Here is an 11800-nt window from a genome sequence, read left to right on the forward strand (position 1 = left end):
GCTGCTGCTATCTCAAACCAACAAAACTGCATTACTTCTGCTCCTATCTCCTAATAACAAGCTGATTTTCTCTGTTGTCTTTCAACATCTGATGGGTTCTTGCTCCCATTTCCCTTTAGTAAGTGCTATTTTGTTTCCATTATTACTCAATAGTAAAATCTTTTCCCGGCGACTGTACCAGAAGTAGATTTACAGCTTTGAAAATAAGCTTGGGCGTGATGAGATCTCGTTTTATTATTTATAAAGTGCCTTGCATGACTTCGTCGTTATCGAAACGTAATTATGCATTTAAATACTTCCATCATCTCTGTTGGTTGGTTTGTTTGTTGTCGGTTTGGGTTTGGGGTTTTTTGGGTTTTTTTTTTTTGTTTCTTTGTTCGTTTGGGTTTTTTTATGAGAGGGAAATGATGAAAACTCCGAAATTAATGATGAAAACTCCAAAATTAATGATGAAAACTCCAAAATTCATGATGAAAACTCCAAAATTCATGATGAAAACTCCAAAATTCATGATGAAAACTCCAAAATTCATGATGAAAACTCCAAAATTCATGCTTAATATAGCTTGAAGTGCCATGGCCATTGACTTTGCTCTGGCTTCTTCCAGACGAAGGGCAGAAAGTATTCACCGCGCGCAGCGATCCGGGTCTGCCCAGGGTGATGTTCAAGTTGAGACACATCTTTGGTTTGTGGCTCTGGTTGCTTTTTTTTTGGTGTTTTGTTTTTTTTTTTTAATGCACATGGAAAATGTCGACGTTTCCTGGTTTGAGATACGGTATTTACTGATTCTTAGGCGGCGCTGGATGTTAATTGTCGTCGGAGGTTCTGGGTGTGGGCGAATCATTGTATAATGCCCACACCCTTCGGGTGGCTTAGGGTGCGGCATTGTCTTTGCCTCACTGTGCAGTTCTAAGATGTATTATTACCCAAAAGCAACACGCCCTTCCGTGCTTCGTTGTTTTTATTAGGGATCGCTCCGAGCCGGCGTTCCGAGCACCTGGCAGAGCCGCCGCTGGATGTGGGGCTCGTAACCCAGGCTTGCCCGGGCTTCCCGCCGGGATTCCCTGCGGAGGAGCTCTCACTGCTGATGCTTTGTGGTGGGAGCGGGTCAGTTGGGGCAGCTCGATGGGCACAACTGGAGGCCAACAGGGGCTTAGGCTGGTTTTACCTAGGCTGAGCTCCTAGGCGGAGCTGGCCTGGGTGGGGTGGAGCTTTCTGTGATGAGTAGCAGTAGGAGATGCAGAGGTGGGAAAGATGAGTATTTCTACTGGGATCAGACAGGGCAGGAGAGAATTACCCCACCAGTGAGGACTTATAACCTGAGCCCTATTTTAGGGCTTTGACTGGAGTTGTCCCATGAAAGGGCTTTTGAATTTGTGAGCTGCTCTTCTTCAGTTTTCCAACCTCCTGGGAACTACTCAACTGCTTCTCCCACCTGGTGCAGGTTATACTGGACAGTAAAACCAATTCTTTCTCCAAATAGAGCCTTTTCTTGCGAACAGTGCAGGAAAGAGATGTCCCATTGAAGACCCCACTTCATATGTCCCATATGTCACTTGGTGTCTGCACATCTTCTCAACCCTGCCATGGCCACCATGGGTGACTCTTCCACCATCTCCACCTGGCCAGCCCTCAGGAGCATCCGTGGTGTCAGTGATGACATGGTGACCCATTTGCTCACTTCCAGGACTCTGCCTTCTTCTCCAACCACCCAGTTTTCCTTCAGTGAAGGGTTTTTAATTCAGTGAATTACTTTTTCTTGCCTGAAGTAGTGGACTGTGTTTAAATGAAACACATTCAAGGCAAACTCGCAGAGAAGTCTCACCTTTCTCCGTGCCACATGATTGAATAGGGGGGCAAAGATGCAACCCCCTTATTAGAGTAATATAATTTTCCATCTCAAATAGGAACCAGGGATGTTTTAATGATTGGGCTCATTAGATGGACTTTCCACTTAAAGTGTCTGTCTGGCAATTAAGTCTGGGAAAAGCATGACTGATGACCACACCTTCTGTGACTTAATGGGGAGTCTGAAGGCTGATCTTATTATCACACTGATACAGTCTGTGATAAAAAAGAATTTAAGATACTCTCCAGAGATTTATTTGCCCATTAGGAAACTGCCAGGAGAAGGTTAAGGGAACTCATAAGGTCAAAGCTGAACAGAGAAAAGTACTAAACACTTGGGATCCAGGTGGGCAGAAACAGGAGGACATGATTTCCACTCTTGGCTCCGCTACTGACCTGTTACAAGGCCTTCACCAAGGCACTAACTTCTTGTTTTTTTTCTGATGTGGCTGGTGATCACCGTGTTGGGAACTGTGGTAGTCCTGTAGATGCTTCATGTGACAGCACCATGGCCTTGCCTCAGTGGCTCAATTCCCTGCTGCCATCCGCTGCTGGAGGAGCACATGGAAAAAACTGTGTGGGGCGGAAGGAAGCACATGCAGTCAGCAGGAAAGTGATGGTGATAAGGGCAGCGAGATGGAAGAGGCTACGGCAGAGTTTCTGTTCTCCTCCAAGAGGATCCTCATGGGTCCTCGGTGATTCCCTCACCTATTCTTGCCCGCTTTAAAACATGACCTGCTGTAATATTTTACTTAAGCCTGGTGTTTAATGGACTGGAACTTATTGTAGAGTTCACTGTGCCGGCTTCAAACCTCCTGTTGGGTACCATTTTACTGCCATTAGCTTGCCATAGCTTGTCAGTGATTTTAACTCTGCTGATGGGTTGAATGCCCCAGGATAGAGGAGCCAGCTCTTTTGGCTTTGTACTTCACTTTAGCTTCCTTAAGTACGGTGGGGAGGGATAATTCAGCTAAACATGCTTTAGTACAGAATTTTTGGTGACAAAAGAACTACTGTGCATCTGGGTCAGTTTTGCCAGATTAATGGAGGAATTGTGAAAAAGGGAAGCGTTTCATTTCAGCATCTGCAGAGTGGAAGTCCTGACTTTCAGAGGCAGTGTGATTTTTTTAACTCAACATTTGCTGTGTTTTTGATTAAACAGACACCCAGAATTTGGGAAAACATTTTGTTTCGGGCCGAACAGGTAATTTTTTTAACGTTGTTCAGTTCCAGAAAGGAGAAGTCCTGCTCATTCCCACCCTTCTTCTCCTGAAAAGCCTCCTCTGTTCACTTCGTGTCCTTTGCAAGGGGGTCGTGCAGACTCGAGCCCTGTCTGGTCCATTAGGAAAACAAAGAGTCCCAGACATCTCTCATCGTCCCTCCACTTTATCTTCCCTTTGTGCCAAATAGAGTGTTGGAAGGCAAAAAAAAAAAATCAAAAATCCACTGTATACTACTTAGATTTGTGTGGAAACTAAATAATTGAATATGAAGGCATTTGCTTTATGTCTTTAAGGAATCCTTTTGAAGTTGACTCTTCTGACCTTCGAGGCCCCGCATAATTTTTTCTTCTCCGTTTTCCTCCTCTTTGTTGTTCCTTGCACTCCTGTAATCTTCTCTCCTGCCTGCTTCCTTCACCTCCTCCCACCCTGCTCCGTGATCCCACTTATCTGCACCCCGTGTTTGAAGCGCTCGGTGGCTGGTGCGACCGGCGTCCTCCTCTTCCCCCACCAAGCCTCCCTCCCGCTCCCCTCTGCGAGGAGCCTCTCCTGCCCACCCTGTTTTCTCCAGATGGTGTTTTACCTGGGCTCTCTCGACCCCCCTGAATTGCTCTTTTCATCTCATTCCCATTGGGAAGTGTTAAATTAGGGGACCTGCCTTAATGTTCTGGCTGGCCAAGTGCAATACGTCCACCCACAGCTTTCAGCAGGGGATGGGCTCCCTTCCCTCTCTCCGGACACAAGTAGGTCCCCACCCTCCCGTGCTAATAGTCTTATAACTGTGTGAGCTTCCTGAGCTGAATCCACATTGTGTCCAGCCCCTCTGTTGGCCCCATGGTCTCCCCATGGGTGGTTGTTGGGACTGTGTGTTCCCACACTCTCCAACACGCAGTGGGGTCCCATCACCAGAGTTTGGAGTAATTCAATTGAAGGGGTTTCAGCCAGTGAAAAAAAGATCATTTAACGAGTGTATAAAAATTGCTACAGAGCTTAAATTTTACCAGTGCAGGGAATGGTTTTCTTTGTTTTGACAGGAGTTGTAGCTTTGCTGGGGTGTATAGGAGGACTCAGCTGACTTATCACAGTATGGTTTGGAAGAGACCTTTAAATCTCATCCAGTCCAAACCCCTACCATGGGCAGGGACAGCTTCCACTAGACCAGGTTGCTTATAGTCCTATCCAACCTGGCCTTGGACACTTCCAGGGATCCAGGGGCAGCCACAGCTTCTTTGGGCAACCTGTGCCAGGCCCTCACCACCCTCAGTGTAAAGAATTTCTTCCTCCTTTCTGGTTTCAGTGGGACAAGCAGTCTTCTTTCTAAAGAGCAAATATAGCTCTGAATAAAGGATGTGTACACATGCACACACATATTTAATGGAGATATTTAGGCATGGGAGTGCTGGCATTGGAGAGGAAACCAAACCCTTACCCTGCATTTATCTGGGCAAGGTTTTCCTGCTTATTCACCTGGAGGGAGGAATACGGATTTGCTCCTGGTGGAGGTAAATATTCAGAGTGATTTGACAAGGACTCAAATTCCTCCAGCAGCAAATGTGTGAGCTGAGAAAGGGCAGCAGTGGTTGGTTTCATGAAGAACTGCTCTCCTTGCTCTCCAGGGTAGAGAGTTCATTTTTCCACTGACGCATCCCTGACAAACACCCAATGGGGGCTGGCATGGGCAGCCAAGTGATTGTGTTGTCACAGCAAAGACCAGTGAAAGGACAGCAAGATTTATATCGTGGCTGCTCAGAGGGCTGGAGAAAAATGGCCCAAAGCCAGGAGTCATGCAGGCATGGCTGATACTGTCTTCAGTCTTTTGCCAAGTGTGGGCTGGTTGGTGGCTTATGTGAAATGGGCTGCATAGTCCTGGTCCAAGTCTTGGTGGGCATGATTCCACATCACAGAAACCAGCCACGCAGTTGACACTTTCACTGACAGTCTTAGCACAAAGATGAGTTGCTGAATTGGCCCTGAAGTTGGAAAAAAATTAAAAATCGAAAGAATTTTGCAGGAGGAGAAGCACAACCTTCTACCAGGGGAGCAGATGACCCCAGAAACCCCAGCACGCACAGACACGACTGTAGTGATGGGTTTAATTTACTCAAAAGCAATGAGGGTAAGGCTCTAGGTTGCTCTCTGGAGACATGGCCTCTGCCTCAGGTAGAGGTCCCCTGCATACCTGTGGTTGTATTATTTCATCTCCTCTGTGCCTTGGCTCCATATCTGCACAACCAGAGCATGGATTCAGGGAATGGTTTTGGTGGCAGGGACCTTTGAAAACTCCTGATTCAAGTTCCCGCTCTTGAACAGGCTCATGCCTTTGTGTGGTTGAGTTTTGAGTATCTCCAAGGACACAGATGCCAACATCTCTCTGGCTTCATGGTTCAAGGCTTGACCAGCCTCTTACTGAAAATGTTCTTCTTGCATCTGATCTAAACCTGCTTTGCTGTAACTTCTGTCCATGGCTTCTTGTGTGCTGAGAAGAGTCTGACTCCTTTCTTCTCTATAATTAATCATTAGGCAGTTAGATGAAAAAGTGACATTCCCCCTTCACATCCTCATCTCTGGGCTGAACAAACCTCTCTTCTCACTTCATGTGCTCCAGCTCCCTCATCCCCTCTGTGTGCCTCCACAGTGACAATGTCTGCTTGGAGACCCCAAGTTAGACACAGTGCTCCATCTGTGGTCTCAGGAGTGATGAATAGAGCAGAGAGATCACTCCCCTTGACCTCTGGGCATCACTTTTGTTAATTCTACTGAGTGTGTGTTTGGCCATCTTCACTGCAAGGCCATGCCACTGACTCTTGGCTACCTTCTTGGCCACCAGGACCACCAGACCTTTGCCTACAAGGTGGCAGTTTAGGCAAACACAGGTGGTTCTTGCTTCCTCCTGAGGTGGGAGGGGTGGGAAGTGCCAGGGTCTTGGCAGAGCACAAAGGGTGAGGAGCAGATTGTCCCTGAAAATGCAAGGCCTGGAGGATCAGGTGGGGCAAGAGCTTGGCCAAGTCACATTGCCATCTACATCAAGAACCAATGAAGGCTCAACCTCTTCTTTGAAAGAGTGAAGCCTGCTAACCAGCAAGGGGTGAGGTGGCTGTAGGAGCTGGAAAGTGCTATAGGGACTGAGGGATACACTGAAACACTTCTTTTTTGTCTCAGGCTTGTTCAGAGAGGTGCAGCTTGTGTAGCCACCATGGTTGCTGATTCAGTACCTGCCCTGTGAGTATAACAGGAAGATTTCTGTCTCCACTGCTGCCCATCCATCAAGCCTAGGAGCAAAAGGAAGAATAAAAGGAATAACAAGAAAATAATGAAACATTGCAGCCAGAAAGCTATCCTCTGTGTTTCACAAACCTATAAATTATACCCTTCCCTTCCTCTTTAATCGCCAGGCATATAAAATATGCTTGCAGCAGAATCATATCCTTCCATTAAAGTTTCAGAAGAGAAATACAAGTCCCATCTGCCTGTTTAGCAAAGCAGGGCAGTGCATGACCGTTTCTTTTTTTTTTTTTTTTCTCCTCTCAAAATCTGCTTTATGGCAGGAGTTTTCTCTTTTAGGACTGGCTGTTTATTTTGTTTTCTCATTTCAGTGTGTGTTTTCACAAGCAGCCTCCTCTTTGTTATCTCATAGGTTTTTATCCAATGTCTTCACACTCAAATGCACCTAAAGAGCAGAGATGCGACCTGCCCTTGGTGAAGGTCAAAGGATAAAGAAGGTCATTTAGGACTTGAGCAGGCCTGCTATGCGTGGGTTTCTGCTCTGCAGACAGGACAGACACTGTCTGAAGAGCAGCAGTTTGCAATAAAGAGAAATTACTAAACTGGATTTTGGAGGCACCCATATGCTTCACTGCCACCTATCCCTGCTTACTCCCAAGGATATTCATATTTATTTGTGTTGTTCTGGAGCCAGGATGGGCATAAGATCTTAGGGATGGGTTGTCTGCAGGGCGGAGGAGTGAGCATGGCATTGTCCCTTTTCATACATCAACTGTCCCCGCAATCCACCAGTGGAAAGGGCAGGGAGAGGAGGCTCCTTCTGGGTGCATAGCCCCTCCATGTGCAGGGTGGGATGGCAGGGGGTTTGTGTACATCCAGGGGGATCTGTAGGTGTCTGGTTGTGCACGTGAACAGGGCAGGCTTTGGAAAGGTGTGATTGATGAGAGGGCACCACAGCTCCACTTCTAATTCAAGCCACTGAGTCTTCATAGGATCGTGGAATGGTTCAGGCTGGAAGGGGGCTTTAAATCGCGTCCAGTCCCCCACCACAGGCAGGGACACCTTCCACTGTCCCAGACTGCTCCAAGCCCCCTCTAACCTGGCCTTGGACACTTGGACACTTTCAGGGATGAGGCAGCCACAGCTTGTCTGGGCAACCTGGGCCAGGGCCTCACAACCTTCAGCATAAGCAATTTCTTCATTCTGTCTAAGTGGAATGCCCTGTCAATGGGAAGCAACTCTTGTCCTGTCACTCCATACCCTTATCCAAAGTCCCTCTCTGACTTTCTTGGAGCCCCTTTAGGAAGGGGCTCTAAGGTCTCCCTGGAGCCTTCTCTTCTCTTTTGAACACCCCCAGCTCTCCCAGCCTGTCTCCAGAGCAGAGGGGCTCCAGCCCTCTGATAATTTTCGTGGTATTCTCAATACCTGTTCTGTGGCTTACCACGGGTTACATGAGACACTTGCAAACTGGCTTGAATGATTATTTATAGCACTGTGCCCTTAGAAATCTCTCCTATCCAGCAGAAGGACATGTCCCTCTTTTTTTACCATAAAGCCTCATTTTTATTCAGTGGCATTCAGAGCTGAGCGAATCCAGAGGACTGGGGCGATGCGTCTGATTTTTCCATGCCTGGAGATTTACACCCGCACTCCTGCTGCCATTAAAGATGCCCTGCTCCAAGTATAAATCAGACCACGCTCTATTAGATGCTTTATATGTTTCCAAGAAGTCATGTGCCATGGTAGGAAGGATCTACTGCAAATTTTGCACTGGTTTTTGGGGGCTGGGTGCTTCTGGTGGAATAAATCCGCAGGGGGATTTATATTCCCTTTCCCTCATGGGTTCACCATAGAAGAGCCTTTTCTTTTTTTTTTTTTTTTTCTTACCACCTTGGGCAAGAAGCTGTTTGGTTTGATATAGGTTCAAACTTTATTTTTAAGCAAAATATGAGAAACACAGGAGGGGAAACCACACTCTGTTCCTTAAAATAAGTGGAAGAAAAGACAGGGCTAGAAAAATATTCTCTGCTGCACGCAGTTGATGAGCATGTACTTTGGCATAGGCAGCATCAAGGAGCTCTGAATGTCATTGGAATGTACCTTTTTGTCTAAAGGTGTTTTTTATAAGGGTCTGATTGAGCTCTTGGGCTTATGAAGTCCTACAGCCCATCTCTATGTCTACAATGACAACAGCTCACATTGAGCTCTGATTCTGCAATACCATTTGGAAGGGGGAGTGGAAACCAAACCCAGCTTGAACCAAACCTCAGCCTTTCTGTACTTACAGGGAACTTACAAAAAAGATGGAAGACAACTTTTTACGCAGGCAGATAGTGATAGGATGAGGGGAAATGGCTTAAAATTGACAGAGGGCAGGGTTAGATTGGACATTGGGAAGAAATTCTTGGCTGGGAGGGTGGTGAGGGCCTGTCCCAGGTTGCCCAGAGAAGCTGTGGCTGCCCCTGGATCCCTGGAAGTGTCCAAGGCCAGGTTGGACAGGGCTCAGAGCAACCTGGGATAGGGGAAGGTGTCCCTGCCCATGGCAGGGGGGTGGAACAAGTGAGCTTTATGGTTCCTCCAACCCAAACCATTCCAGGATTCTCGTGACCTACCTGAGCAAACCTGTCTCTAAGGCCATAACTCAGGGAAAAAGGGAAAGGTTTGGGTATTTTGGCCATCTGTCTCCCCTCCTGTTATTCCTAGCCAGGTGATGCAGGTGTCCCTCCTGGCTTTTTTATTTATTTATTTATTTATTTAATTCTTCATGCTTTGCATCCCCTGATTCAGTGCTCAACCTTCAGCAGCCGTGGAGGAAGACTCCAAATCCCTGTTTTCACCACCAACAAAAGCTGGAGCCATTCATCAACCACCTGGGCAGGGGGAGCAGCCCTGCTCGTGGCCACATCTGCGCTCTGCTCGCACACACGCCCACAGCACCATTACCTTATAATTAAATCTCTTTTTCCCCGACTGGAAGGATTCTGCTATAAACAAGGGTTTTCTCTAACCATAATTGCACTCGGTGGAGGGCAAAGCTCTGCAATAACTCGGGGCTTTGTTCTGTGTGCAGGGAGCGAGTCCCTCTGCCTCTCCTCAGGTATGCCAACAATGCGAGCGGAACTCCCCGCGACCTGACATGAATCTCAGGGCAGGGTTTGCAAACAGAGGCAGTGGTCAGAGCGGGGCTTAAGTGCATTTATAAATATTTTGAAGTACCGGCTTGGAAGAGGAAAGTCCCCGGCATGCTGCGGTGCTGGTGTTTCATCCAGAGCTGGTGTGCGGCTTTGAAGTGCGTTGTTGGCAAGCTGCTGGGGTCCTGCCCATGCCTAGGAAGGGCTGAATGAAGAAAAAAAAAAAAAAAAATATATATATATATGTATAAACCCCTATGAAATGCAAGAGATTTCATTTACACCCCTTTTTGCCGTGTGTCTCCACGGACAAACGGGGAAGAGAAATTAATACGCTTCGAAGGGGTATTTTGTTCATGTTTTGAGCGTATGAAACAGCATAATGTGGATTAGAAAGGCCCAGAGGAGGGAGGCGAGGTGGGTGGATGGAGAGGTAGATGTTTCCAGGTGTCTGCTTTTGTTGTAGCTCCTTAATTGGTGAATTTTCCTCTCCTTGAGAGAGAAATAGCTGTAACGCATTGAACGAAAGGCTGGCACGTTTGTGCTGTGGAAGGAAATGCAAAATGCAGACAGGGAAATGGTGGGGAAAGTGGGGTGAAATGCTGATGTTTTCCCACCCAAGACAAAAAGTAGGTCCTAGGACAGTGTGAGTGATTCTGTGTCTGCTGTTGCTCTTCAGGTCATTGCCCAAACACACACACACGCACAGAGCATATCCCCCAGTCCTTCACTCAGGAGGTGGATCAAGCCCATTCCCTGGGAAGAGTATGGGGAGGCAGCCATGTGTTCTCCATGCATGTGCAGTGCCCTTTCCCAACCCACAAATCCTTGGGGTTGCTGTTGTGTTAGATGTCTGCACTTCTTTTTTTTTTTTTTTTTGGTATAAGAGCAAAAACACCTGTAGGTGTTTTTGGATATCAGTGGATGTCATTGAGCAGTTTGGGTTGGAGGGACCTTAAAGATGATCTGATTCCAAGCCTCCTGCCGTGGGCAAGGACACCTTCCACTAGACCAGACTGCTCCAAGCCCCGTCCAACCTGGCCTTGGACACTTCTAGGGATCCAGGGGCAGCCACAGCTTCTCTGGGCAACCTGTGCCAGGCCCTCACCATCCTCCCAGACAAGAACTTCTTCCTAATATTCAAATTTACCCTGCCCTCTATCAATGTGAAGCCATTCTCCCCTGTCCTGTCACTCCAGACTCTTGTCCCAAGTCCCTTTCCAGCTGTCCTGGAGCTCCTTTAGGCACTGGAAGGGGCTCTAAGGTCTCCCTGGAACCTTCTCTTCTCCAGGCTGAACAACCCTCTCTCTCTCAGCCTGGCTCCATTTGCCTCACTTCACTGCCAGGTTGGTCTGTAACATCCTGTAGGTTTGTCAGGAAGTTGTAGCACTTTAACTAGACTGGTCTAGTTATACTTGTACCACTTTCCCCTAAGCAGATGAAATCAGAGCTGTACAGATGTTGCCTTATGCATCCAGCTCTGCCAGTGGGAGATGATGCCTCTCCCCTGGAGGTTGCTGCCTCTGTGACTGTGCTGCTGGAACCATACTGCAGGAGCACCAGCCGAGTTCCCTTCACCCAGCTGCCCACTGCAGTTGGAAGAAATCTGATTGCTGCTTTTTCCCAGTGGAAACTGGGGATTTTCGTGACAACCTCAAAGGCTGGCTGAGCTGTGTGGAGCAGTTGCCTCTGGCCTGGAAGTGGATGAGAAGCTGGGGTTCCTTTGACTCTAGCACATCTTGGATCGGGAAAGAGCATCTGTCCTCAGACTTGAAGTGCTGTTTAGGGGCATATATGTGAAAGGGAATCAGCCACCTTGACATAAGATGCTTTTGCAGTGGTGTAGCTGTCTCTGTTCTAGCTCTTGGGCCCACACAGGTCTTCCTGTAAGTTACAAACCAGCTGTGCTTCCCCATCCCATCCCTAGAAATGTTCAAGGCCAGGTTGGATGGGGCTTGGAGCAACCTGATTTAGTGGAAGGTGTCCCTGCTCGTGGTAGGGGCGGAACTGGATGAGCTTTTAGGTCCCTTCCAACCCAGAGCATTCTGGGATTCTGTGATTGTCGTGGTAGTTCCAGCACAGAAGCTCAGTGGAATTCAGAACACTCTGCAATTCTGTCCTGCAGACCAGTGCAACATCCTCATCCTCTTCGCACTGGTGCAAGTCCAGAATAGCATCAGTTAAATCCCTGAAGTCAATCCAGAATTACACCAGGATAAATAAAAATACGTTTTGCCCAGCAAAGCCCCAAAAAAGCGTAAAATCCATCTGTTCAGTTCCAGCAAGGCCAAGTTCAGGCTGTAGCCAGTGCCCTGTAATTCAGAGACTCCTTTGGACGTCCCCTTTGAGTTCAGGCATGTGAGCAGTTTCCCTCTTCCC

General features: G+C 47.6%; 1 long non-coding RNA gene across 1 annotated transcript; it reads right to left on the bottom strand.

Annotated features, from left to right (window-relative positions):
• Positions 1 to 5018: 5018 nt before the first annotated feature.
• LOC108640758 lies at positions 5019 to 11402 on the bottom strand. The gene is made up of 3 exons (XR_001921450.2): positions 11237 to 11402; positions 9507 to 9626; positions 5019 to 6337 (listed from the first exon to the last, which is right to left on the bottom strand). It is a non-coding gene; the product is annotated as an uncharacterized LOC108640758 (long non-coding RNA).
• Positions 11403 to 11800: the final 398 nt, after the last annotated feature.

Source organism: Manacus vitellinus, unplaced genomic scaffold (assembly GCF_001715985.3).
Source record: "Manacus vitellinus isolate BGI_N305 unplaced genomic scaffold, ASM171598v3 scaffold_42_pilon, whole genome shotgun sequence".
NCBI lineage: Eukaryota > Metazoa > Chordata > Aves > Passeriformes > Pipridae > Manacus > Manacus vitellinus.